Source organism: Oncorhynchus gorbuscha, linkage group LG24 (assembly GCF_021184085.1).
Source record: "Oncorhynchus gorbuscha isolate QuinsamMale2020 ecotype Even-year linkage group LG24, OgorEven_v1.0, whole genome shotgun sequence".
NCBI lineage: Eukaryota > Metazoa > Chordata > Actinopteri > Salmoniformes > Salmonidae > Oncorhynchus > Oncorhynchus gorbuscha.
The window spans coordinates 62,469,239-62,481,759 of record NC_060196.1 but is presented as its reverse complement, the minus strand read 5'-3'; positions in this window follow the sequence as shown (position 1 = coordinate 62,481,759).

The following is a 12,521-nucleotide window of genomic DNA, read 5'->3' as shown; positions in this document are numbered from 1 at the left end:
GACCAGGGTCTATAGGGTAGTAGTGCACTACTTTAGACCAGGGTCTATAGGGTAGTAATGCACTACTTTAGACCAGGGTCTATAGGGTAGTAGTGCACTACTTTAGACCAGGGTCTATAGGGTAGTAGTGCACTACTTTAGACCAGGGTCTATAGGGTAGTAATGCACTACTTTAGACCAGGGTCTATAGGGTAGTAGTGCACTACTTTAGACCAGGGTCTATAGGGTAGTAGTGCACTACTTTAGACCAGGGTCTATAGGGTAGTAATGCACTACTTTAGACCAGGGTCTATAGGGTAGTAATGCACTACTTTAGACCAGTGTCTATAGGGTAGTAGTGCACTACTTTAGACCAGGGTCTATAGGGTAGTAATGCACTACTTTAGACCAGTGTCTATAGGGTAGTAGTGCACTACTTTAGACCAGGGTCTATAGTGTAGTAGTGCACTACTTTAGACCAGGGTCTATAGGGTAGTAATGCACTACTTTAGACCAGGGTCTATAGGGTAGTAGTGCACTACTTTAGACCAGTGTCTATAGGGTAGTAATGCACTACTTTAGACCAGGGTCTATAGGGTAGTAATGCACTACTTTAGACCAGTGTCTATAGGGTAGTAATGCACTACTTTAGACCAGTGTCTATAGGGTAGTAATGCACTACTTTAGACCAGGGTCTATAGGGTAGTAATGCACTACTTTAGACCAGTGTCTATAGGGTAGTAATGCACTACTTTAGACCAGGGTCTATAGGGTAGTAGTGCACTACTTTAGACCAGTGTCTATAGGGTAGTAGTGCACTACTTTAGACCAGGGTCTATAGGGTAGTAGTGCACTACTTTAGACCAGTGTCTATAGGGTAGTAGTGCACTACTTTAGACCAGGGTCTATAGTGTAGTAGTGCACTACTTTAGACCAGGGTCTATAGGGTAGTAATGCACTACTTTAGACCAGGGTCTATAGGGTAGTAGTGCACTACTTTAGACCAGTGTCTATAGGGTAGTAATCTACTACTTTAGACCAGGGTCTATAGGGTAGTAGTGCACTACTTTAGACCAGGGTCTATAGGGTAGTAGTGCACTACTTTAGACCAGGGTCTATAGGGTAGTAATGCACTACTTTAGACCAGGGTCTATAGGGTAGTAGTGCACTACTTTAGACCAGGGTCTATAGTGTAGTAGTGCACTACTTTAGACCAGGGTCTATAGGGTAGTAGTGCACTACTTTAGACCAGGGTCTATAGGGTAGTAGTGCACTACTTTAGACCAGGGTCTATAGGGTAGTAGTGCACTACTTTAGACCAGGGTCTATAGGGTAGTAGTGCACTACTTTAGACCAGGGTCTATAGGGTAGTAATGCACTACTTTAGACCAGGGTCTATAGGGTAGTAGTGCACTACTTTAGACCAGGGTCTATAGGGTAGTAGTGCACTACTTTAGACCAGTGTCTATAGGGTAGTAGTGCACTACTTTAGACCAGGGTCTATAGGGTAGTAGTGCACTACTTTAGACCAGGGTCTATAGGGTAGTAGTGCACTACTTTAGACCAGGGTCTATAGGGTAGTAGTGCACTACTTTAGACCAGGGTCTATAGGGTAGTAGGGCACTACTTTAGACCAGGGTCTATAGGGTAGTAGGGCACTACTTTAGACCAGGGTCTATAGGGTAGTAGGGCACTACTTTAGACCAGTGTCTATAGGGTAGTAATGCACTACTTTAGACCAGGGTCTATAGGGTAGTAGGGCACTACTTTAGACCAGGGTCTATAGGGTAGTAGTGCACTACTTTAGACCAGGGTCTATAGGGTAGTAGTGCACTACTTTAGACCAGTGTCTATAGGGTAGTAATGCACTACTTTAGACCAGGGTCTATAGGGTAGTAGTGCACTACTTTAGACCAGGGTCTATAGGGTAGTAGTGCACTACTTTAGACCAGGGTCTATAGGGTAGTAGTGCACTACTTTAGACCAGGGTCTATAGGGTAGTAGGGCAGTATCCAGCATCCCAGAGTCACCTCCTCACTGTTGACATTGAGACTGGTGTTTTGCGGGTACTATTTAATGAAGCTGCCAGTTGAGGACTTGTGAGCCGTCTATTTACAAAACTTTCTGCCCATAACAGCTAGTTTTCAGTTTTTACCCTCCCCACTCAGACCCTCCCCACTCAGACCCTCCCCACTCAGACCCTCCCCACTCAGACCCTCCCCACTCAGAAACCTCCCCACTCAGACCCTCCCCACTCAGACCCTCCCCACTCAGACCCTCCCCACTCAGACCCTCCCCACTCAGACCATCCCCACTCAGACCCTCCCCACTCAGACCCTCCCCACTCAGACCCTCCCCACTCAGAAACCTCCCCACTCAGACCCTCCCCACTCAGACCCTCCCCACTCAGACCCTCCCCAATCAGAAACCTCAGACCCTCCCCACTCAGACCCTCCCCCCCACTCAGACCCTCCCCACTCAGACCCTCCCCCAATCAGACCCTCCCCAATCAGACCCTCCCCACTCAGACCCTCCCCACTCAGACCCTCCCCAATCAGAAACCTCCCCACTCAGACCCTCCCCACTCAGACCCTCCCCACTCAGACCCTCCCCACTCAGACCCTCCCCAATCAGACCCTCCCCACTCAGACCCTCCCCACTCAGACCCTCCCCAATCAGAAACCTCCCCGTTCAGACCCTCCCCACTCAGACCCTCCCCAATCAGAAACCTCCCCACTCAGACCCTCCCCACTCAGACCCTCCCCACTCAGACCCTCCCCACTCAGACCCTCCCCAATCAGACCACTCAAATCAAATCAAATTGTATTCGTCACATACACATGGTTAGCAGATGTTATTGGTCACATACACATGGTTAACAGATGTTATTGGTCACATGGTTAGCAGATGTTATTGGTCACATACACATGGTTAGCAGATGTTATTGGTCACATACACATGGTTAGCAGATGTTATTGGTCACATGGTTAGCAGATGTTATTGGTCACATGGTTAGCAGATGTTATTGGTCACATACACATGGTTAGCAGATGTTATTGGTCACATACACATGGTTAGCTGATGTTATTGGTCACATACACATGGTTAGCAGATGTTATTGGTCACATGGTTAGCAGATGTTATTGGTCACATGGTTAGCAGATGTTATTGGTCACATGGTTAGCAGATGTTATTGGTCACATACACATGGTTAGCAGATGTTAATGGTCACATACACATGGTTAGCAGATGTTATTGGTCACATGGTTAGCAGATGTTATTGGTCACATACACATGGTTAGCAGATGTTATTGGTCACATGGTTAGCAGATGTTATTGGTCACATACACATGGTTAGCAGATGTTAATGGTCACATGGTTAGCAGATGTTATTGGTCACATGGTTAGCAGATGTTAATGGTCACATACACATGGTTAGCAGATGTTAATGGTCACATACACATGGTTAGCAGATGTCATTGGTCACATGGTTAGCAGATGTTATGTCATTGGTCACATGTTAGCAGATCACATACACATGGTTAGCAGATGTTAATGGTCACATGGTTAGCAGATGTTATTGGTCACATGGTTAGCAGATATTAATGGTCACATACACATGGTTAGCAGATGTTAATGGTCACATACACATGGTTAGCAGATGTCATTGGTCACATGGTTAGCAGATGTTATTGGTCACATACACACGGTTAGCAGATGTTATCGATCACATACACATGGTTAGCAGATGTTATTGGTCACATGGTTAGCAGATGTTATTGGTCACATACACATGGTTAGCAGATGTTATTGGTCACATACACATGGTTAGCAGATGTTATTGGTCACATGGTTAGCAGATGTTATTGATCACATGGTTAGCAGATGTTATTGGTCACATGGTTAGCAGATGTTATTGGTCACATGGTTAGCAGATGTTATTGGTCACATGGTTAGCAGATGTTATTGGTCACATGGTTAGCAGATGTTATTGGTCACATGGTTAGCAGATGTTATTGGTCACATGGTTAGCAGATGTTATTGGTCACATACACATGGTTAGCAGATGTTATTGGTCACATACACATGGTTAGCAGATGTTATTGGTCACATGGTTAGCAGATGTTATTGATCACATGGTTAGCAGATGTTATTGGTCACATGGTTAGCAGATGTTATTGGTCACATGGTTAGCAGATGTTATTGGTCACATGGTTAGCAGATGTTATTGGTCACATGGTTAGCATATGTTATTGGTCACATGGTTAGCAGATGTTATTGGTCACATGGTTAGCAGATGTTATTGGTCACATGGTTAGCAGATGTTATTGGTCACATGGTTAGCAGATGTTAATGGTCACATGGTTAGCAGATGTTATTGGTCACATACACATGGTTAGCAGATGTTATTGGTCACATGGTTAGCAGATGTTATTGGTCACATGGTTAGCAGATGTTATTGGTCACATGGTTAGCAGATGTTAATGGTCACATGGTTAGCAGATGTTATTGGTCACATACACATGGTTAGCAGATGTTATTGGTCACATGGTTAGCAGATGTTAATGGTCACATACACATGGTTAGCAGATGCTATTGGTCACATGGTTAGCAGATGTTATTGATCACATGGTTAGCAGATGTTATTGGTCACATGGTTAGCAGATGTTATTGGTCACATGGTTAGCAGATGTTAATGGTCACATACACATGGTTAGCAGATGTTATTGGTCACATGGTTAGCATATGTTATTGGTCACATGGTTAGCAGATGTTATTGGTCACATGGTTAGCAGATGTTATTGGTCACATGGTTAGCAGATGTTATTGGTCACATACACATGGTTAGCAGATGTTATTGGTCACATACACATGGTTAGCAGATGTTATTGGTCACATACACATGGTTAGCAGATGTTATTGGTCACATGGTTAGCAGATGTTATTGATCACATGGTTAGCAGATGTTATTGGTCACATGGTTAGCAGATGTTATTGGTCACATACACATGGTTAGCAGATGTTAATGGTCACATGGTTAGCAGATGTTATTGGTCACATGGTTAGCAGATGTTAATGGTCACATACACATGGTTAGCAGATGTTAATGGTCACATACACATGGTTAGCAGATGTTATTGGTCACATGGTTAGCATATGTTATTGGTCACATGGTTAGCATATGTTATTGGTCACATGGTTAGCAGATGTTATTGGTCACATGGTTAGCATATGTTATTGGTCACATGGTTAGCAGATGTTATTGGTCATATGGTTAGCAGATGTTATTGGACACATGGTTAGCAGATGTTATTGGTCACATACACATGGTTAGCATATGTTATTGGTCACATGGTTAGCAGATGTTATTGGTCACATACACATGGTTAGCAGATGTTATTGGTCACATACACATGGTTAGCAGATGTTATTGGTGACATGGTTAGCAGATGTTATTGGTCACATGGTTAGCAGATGTTATTGGTCACATGGTTAGCAGATGTTATTGGTCACATGGTTAGCAGATGTTAATGATCACATACACATGATTAGCAGATGTTAATGATCACATACACATGGTTAGCAGATGTTAATGGTTACATACACATACACATGGTTAGCAGATGTTAATGTGAGTGTGGCGAAATGCTTGTGCTTCTAGTTCCAACAGTGCAGTAATATCTATATCTAAGTAATCTAACAATTTCACAACAACTACCTTATAAACACACAAGCGTTTAAGACAGTCTTAGCTAAATTCCTGCTCCAGGAATTGCTCGTGCTAAGAAGCTATTTGTTTCTCTTTGACCATTTGATTGAAAACAAATCACATTAAAGTATTTAAGTTGTTACCCAGCAATGATTTGATATTGACATTTGAAAAATGGCAGCATTGGCCCTTTAACCGATGTTTGTAAAACCACAAAAGGAATCTAAGATCGGTGTTTTATGGTATTTTCCTCTTACTCCACACAGTAATGAGTGTAGAAAAGAGAGATGAGCGAGATAAGGCACAGCCTGCTTCACAGGGGTTTGCATGTGTAGTTTCAGTGTCTCGTATAGCGATGCTAAAGGCAATGTATTTGAGGGTGGAGGTGACCACATGTATAGCTAGCTATGTTTGAATGCTAGCTTGTATTGCTAGCCATGTTTACATGCTATAACGCTTTAGCCCAGGACAGAAAGCCTGGAAGAATCACATTTCGGCTGTTGCTAAGCCTGGAAGGTACATTAGCATCACAGTTAGGCTGCAGCTAAGCATGGAAAGTAGATTAGCATCACAATTAGGCTGCTGCTAAGCCTGTAAGGTACATTAGCATCACAGTTAGGCTGCTGCTATGAATGGAAGGTACATTAGCATCACATTTAGGCTGCTGCTAAGCATGGAAGGACATTAGCATCACAGTTAGGCTGCTGTTAAGCATGGAAGGTACATTAGCATCACATTTAGGCTGCTGCTAAGCCTGTAAGGTACATTAGCATCACAGTTAGGCTGCTGCTAAGCATGGAAGGTACATTAGCATCACATTTAGGCTGCTGCTAAGCATGGAAGGTACATTAGCATCACATTTAGGCTGCTGCTAAGTCTGGAAGGTACATTAGCACCATGAGGTAGTACTGTCCCTGGTGCTGAAACCTCAGGGTGATGAGTACTACCTCATCAACCTGAGGTTTCAGCACCATGGTCAGTACTACCTCATCACCCTGAGGTTTCAGCACCATGGACAGTACTACCTCATCACCCTGAGGATTCAGCACCATGGACAGTACTACCTAATCACCCTGCGGTTTCAGCACCATGGTCAGTACTACCTCATCACCCTGAGGTTTCAGCACCATGGACAGTACTACCTCATCACCCTGAGGTTTCAGCACAATGGACAGTACTACCTCAGCACCCTGGACAGTACTACTACATCACCCTGAGGTGGACAGTACAATGGATGACGGTGAGAAGTGTGCCTACTGTCTAGGTCTCGTGTCAAACTCATTCCACTGTGGGTCGAGTGTCTGAGAGTTTTTGCTCCTCCCTTGATCAGAATAACACCAAAGTTATTCAGTTCAAAGGTCAGAGAAGCTCATTGTTCTAAAATATCAAACATCTGAAGGGATCCTGACATCTGAATAGCTTTAAGTCTTAGGCTACATCCCAAATGTGATCCTATTCCCTACATTAGAGCACTACTTTAGAACAGGGCCCATAGAGAATGTAGGGAATAGGGTGCCATTTTGGGACACGTCGGAATTAATTCACACAAAATCTAAATCAGAAATTAACCTGTGAAAGTGACACCTCCGTTCCTGTGTGTGGGTGCTTGTGAAAGTGACACTGCGGGCCGCCACTGGCTGGTGCCATTGTCGGCACCTGTGAGAATATTCGTAGGGCGTGCTGTGTGTGTTCCGCGAGCGAGAGGAGAGAGAGAGTGTAGGCCCGGTCTCTTCAGTGATCCCAGATGAATTGTGTGTGTGCATTCACGTCCTAGCATTTCTTGTGTCTTGCGTTTAGTTTTTGTGATTCAGCTCAGAATGTCTAACCCGGGTTAACGCTGGGACAATTGTGCACTGTCCTACGGGACTCCCGATCATGGCCGGTTGTGATGCAGCCTGGGATCAAACACAGGTCTGTAGTGATGCCTCTAAACCGCTGCGCCACTCGGGAGGCCCACCAAGGGCAATCTAATTGGACCTGGTTATTACCAAGGGGCATTCTAATTGGACCTGATTATTACCAAGGGGCATTCTATTGGACCTGTTATTACCAAGGGGCATTCTATTGGACCTGGTTATTACCAAGGGGCATTCTATTGGACCTGTTATTAACAAGGGGCTTTCTATTGGACCTGTTATTACCAAGGGGCATTCTATTGGACCTGGTTATTACCAAGGGGCATTCTATTGGACCTGTTATTACCAAGGGGCTTTCTACTGGACCTGGTTATTTCCAAGGGGCTTTCTATTGGACCTGGTTATTACCAAGGGGCTTTCTATTGGACATGGTTATTACCAAGGGGCTTTCTATTGGACATGTTATTACCAAGGGGCTTTCTATTGGACATGTTATTACCAAGGGGCTTTCTATTAGACATGTTATTACCAAGGGGCTTTCTATTGGACATGCTATTACCAAGTGGCTTTCTATTGGACCTGTTATTACCAAGGGGCTTTCTATTGGACATGTTATTACCAAGTGGCTTTCTATTGGACATGTTATTACCAAGGGGCTTTCTATTGGACATGTTATTACCAAGTGGCTTTCTATTGGACCTGTTATTACCAAGGGGCTTTCTATTGGACCTCTTATTACCAAGGGGCTTTCTATTGACACATCCTCTATTGTTGATGTAGCTTCATCTGATCGCCTTATTTATATTACCTTGTTGCCCATAGCAATATTTGATATGACCAATACTGAACGCATTATTAGGAGGAGAGTTCACATAGGTTTGCTGGGGTAGGATTTATCAGGCCATCAGTATTATATACAGTACTGTGCGCCTCCCATAGGGGACTGTGAAGAGACCTCTGGTGGCATGTCTTGTTGGGTATGCATGGGTGTCTGAGCTGTGACTTCGTAGTTAAAACAGACAGCTCGGTTCATTCAACATGTCAATACCTCTCATAAATACAAGTAGTAATGAAGTCAATCTCTCCTCCACTTTGAGCCGGGAGAGATTGACATGCATATTATTCATATTATTCATTTTATTCATCATGGCTCGCTGTGTACATCCAAGGGCCAGCAGTTCTGACCTGCTCTGAGCCAATTGTAATTTTCCCTCTTTTTTTCTCCAACCTTCCTTTTCTGAAGCAAAATTCTAATTGTTGGAGCCAATGAACAGAGAGAAAATCTGGCTGCACATTTTAATGCACACATTATTGGTCCTTCTACTACTACTACTACTACTACTATACTACTACTACTACTACTATACTACTACTACTACTACTATACTACTACTACTACTACCACTACTACTACTACTACTACTACTACTACTACTACTACTACTACTACTACTACTACCACTACTACTACTACTACTACTACTACTACTACTACTACTGCAATTACTACACTACTACTACTACTACTACTACTACTACTACTACTACTACTACTACTACTACTACTACTACTACTACTACTACTACTACTACTACTACCACTACTACTACTACTACTACTACTACTACTACTACTACTACTACTACCACTACTACTACTACTACTACTACTACTACTACTATTACTACCACTACTACTACTACTACCACTACTACCACTACTACTACTACTACTACTACTACTACTACTACTACCACTACTACTACTACTACTACTACTACTACTACTACTACTACTACTACTACTACTACTACCACTACACCACTACTACTACTACTACTACTACTACTACTACTACCACTACTACCACTACTACCACCACTACTACTACTACTACCACTACTACCACTACTACCACTACCACTACTACCACTACTACTACTACTACTACTACTACTACTACTACTACTACTACTACTGCTGCTGCTACTACTACTACTACTACTACTACTACTACTACTGCTACTGCTACTACTACTACTACTACTACTACTACTACTGCTGCCACTACTACTACTACTACTACTACTACTACTACTACTACTACTACTACTACTACTACTACTACTACTGCTGCTGCTGCTGCTGCTGCTGCTGCTGCTACTACTACTACTACTACTACTACTACTACTACTACTACTACTACTACTACTACTGCTGCTGCTACTACTACTACTACTACTACTACTGCTACTGCTACTGCTGCTACTACTACTACTACTACTACTACTGCTGCTGCTGCTGCTACTACTACTACTACTGCTGCTGCTGCTGCTGCTGCTGCTGCTGCTGCTGCTGCTGCTGCTGCTGCTGCTGCTGCTGCTGCTGCTGCTGCTGCTGCTGCTGCTGCTGCTGCTGCTGCTGCTGCTGCTGCTGCTGCTGCTGCTGCTGCTGCTGCTGCTGCTGCTACTACTACTACTACTACTACTACTACTACTACTACTACTGGTCCTTCTGTAGCTCAGTTGGTAGAGCATGGCGCTTGTAACGCCAGGGTAGTGGGTTCGATCCCCGGGACCACCCATACATAGAATGTATGCACACATGATTGTAAGTCGCTTTGGATAAAAGCGTCTGCTAAATGGCATATAATAAAGATTAAAAAACTAAAAAACTAGGTGTTATTTTAGATTCTGAACTGAATTTTTTGAATCACACATTAGGAATGTGACCGAAAATAGCTTTCTACCACCTGAGGAACATTGCCAAGCTGCGGCCGTTTCTCTCTCAGGCTGATACAGAGAGACTCATTCGTGCATTTATTACAAGCAGGCTTGACTACTGTGATGCTCTTCTGTCTGGTCTAATCAAGAAAGCTATTGGTCAACTACAAAACATACAGAATGCTGCAGGGTACTGACCAAGACCAGACAGAGAACACATTACACTGGTTTTAAGGTCTCTGTACTGTAAAACATACAGAATGCTGCAGGGTGGGTACTGACCAAGACCAGACAGAGAACACATTACACTGGTTTTAAGGTCTCTGTACCGGCTGCCTGTTAGTTTTAGAATACATTTTAATATTCTTCTATTGGTTTATAAATCAATCCACGATTGTGCACCTCAATACATGTCAGACATGCTATAAGTTATGTACCCAGTAGGTCCCTCAGGTCCTCTGGCCTTTTAACTATCCCAAAGCCCAGGACCAAGAGGCATGGAGAGACAGCCTTTTAACTATCCCAAAGCCCAGGACCAAGAGGCATGGAGAGACAGCCTTTTAACTATCCCAAAGCCCAGGACCAAGAGGCATGGAGAGACAGCCTTTTAACTATCCCAAAGCCCAGGACCAAGAGGCATGGAGAGACAGCCTTTTAACTATGCCAAAGCCCAGGACCAAGAGGCATGGAGAGACAGACTTTAGTTACTATGCCCCCAGCCTTTAGTTACTATGCCCCCAGCCTTAGTTACTATGAAACAAACCTCTTTGTGTCACGCCTTGGTCATTGTATTTTGTGTTTTCGATATATTTGGTCAGCCCAGGGTGTGACATGGGTTTATGTTGTTGTATTTCGTATTGGGGTTTTTGTATTATTGGGATTGTGAATGATTAGGGGTGTGTCTAGTTAGGCTTGGCTGCCTGAGGTGTTTCTCAATCAGAGTCAGGTGATTCTCGTTGTCTCTGATTGGGAACCGTATTTAGGTAGCCTGAGTTTCACTTTGTATTTTGTGGGTGATTGTTCCTGTCTCTGTGTAGTTTCACCAGATAGGCTGTAATTAGTTTCACGTTCCGTTTGTTGTTTTTGTATTGAGTTATTTCATGTATCGTTTGGTTTTCGTTCATTAAAGATCATGAGTAACAAACACCCTGCATTTCGGTCCGACTCTCTTCCTTCAACAGACGAACGCCGTGACACTTTGCTTTTCCTCAATGTGATTTTTAGTTGTTCAGTTTTTTGTTATTTTTTTTATTGTTATTTTATTGTTATCATTGAGTTTTTTATCCTCTTCTGTTTGTTGTTCAGTAAATATTATTGTAAACACATTGTGTTTTATTTCATGTTATAAATGCGATGACCAGGTGGCGAATCGCATCTCTGCATGTCTGGCAGACATATCAGTGTGGATGACGGATCACCACCTCAAGCTGAACCTCGGCAAGACGGAGCTGCTCTTCCTCCCGGGGAAGGACTGCCCGTTCCATGATCTCGCCATCACGGTTGACAACTCCATTGTGTCCTCCTCCCAGAGCGCCAAGAACCTTGGCGTGATCCTGGACAACACCCTGTCGTTCTCAACCAACATCAAGGCGGTGGCCCGTTCCTGTAGGTTCATGCTCTACAACATCCGCAGAGTACGACCCTGCCTCACACAGGAAGCGGCGCAGGTCCTAATCCAGGCACTTGTCATCTCCCGTCTGGATTACTGCAACTCGCTGTTGGCTGGGCTCCCTGCCTGTGCCATTAAACCCCTTCAACTCATCCAGAACGCCGCAGCCCGTCTGGTGTTCAACCTTCCCAAGTTCTCTCACGTCACCCCGCTCCTCCGTTCTCTCCACTGGCTTCCAGTTGAAGCTCGCATCCGCTACAAGACCATGGTGCTTGCCTACGGAGCTGTGAGGGGAACGGCACCTCAGTACCTCCAGGCTCTGATCAGGCCCTACACCCAAACAAGGGCACTGCGTTCATCCACCTCTGGCCTGCTCGCCTCCCTACCACTGAGGAAGTACAGCTCCCGCTCAGCCCAGTCAAAACTGTTCGCTGCCCTGGCCCCCAATGGTGGAACAAACTCCCTCACGACGCCAGGACAGCGGAGTCAATCACCACCTTCCGGAGACACCTGAAACCCCACCTCTTTACGGAATACCTAGGATAGGATAAGTAATCCCTCTCACCCCCCTTAAGATTTAGATGCACTATTGTAAAGTGACTGTTCCACTGGATGTCATAAGGTGAATGCACCAATTTGTAAG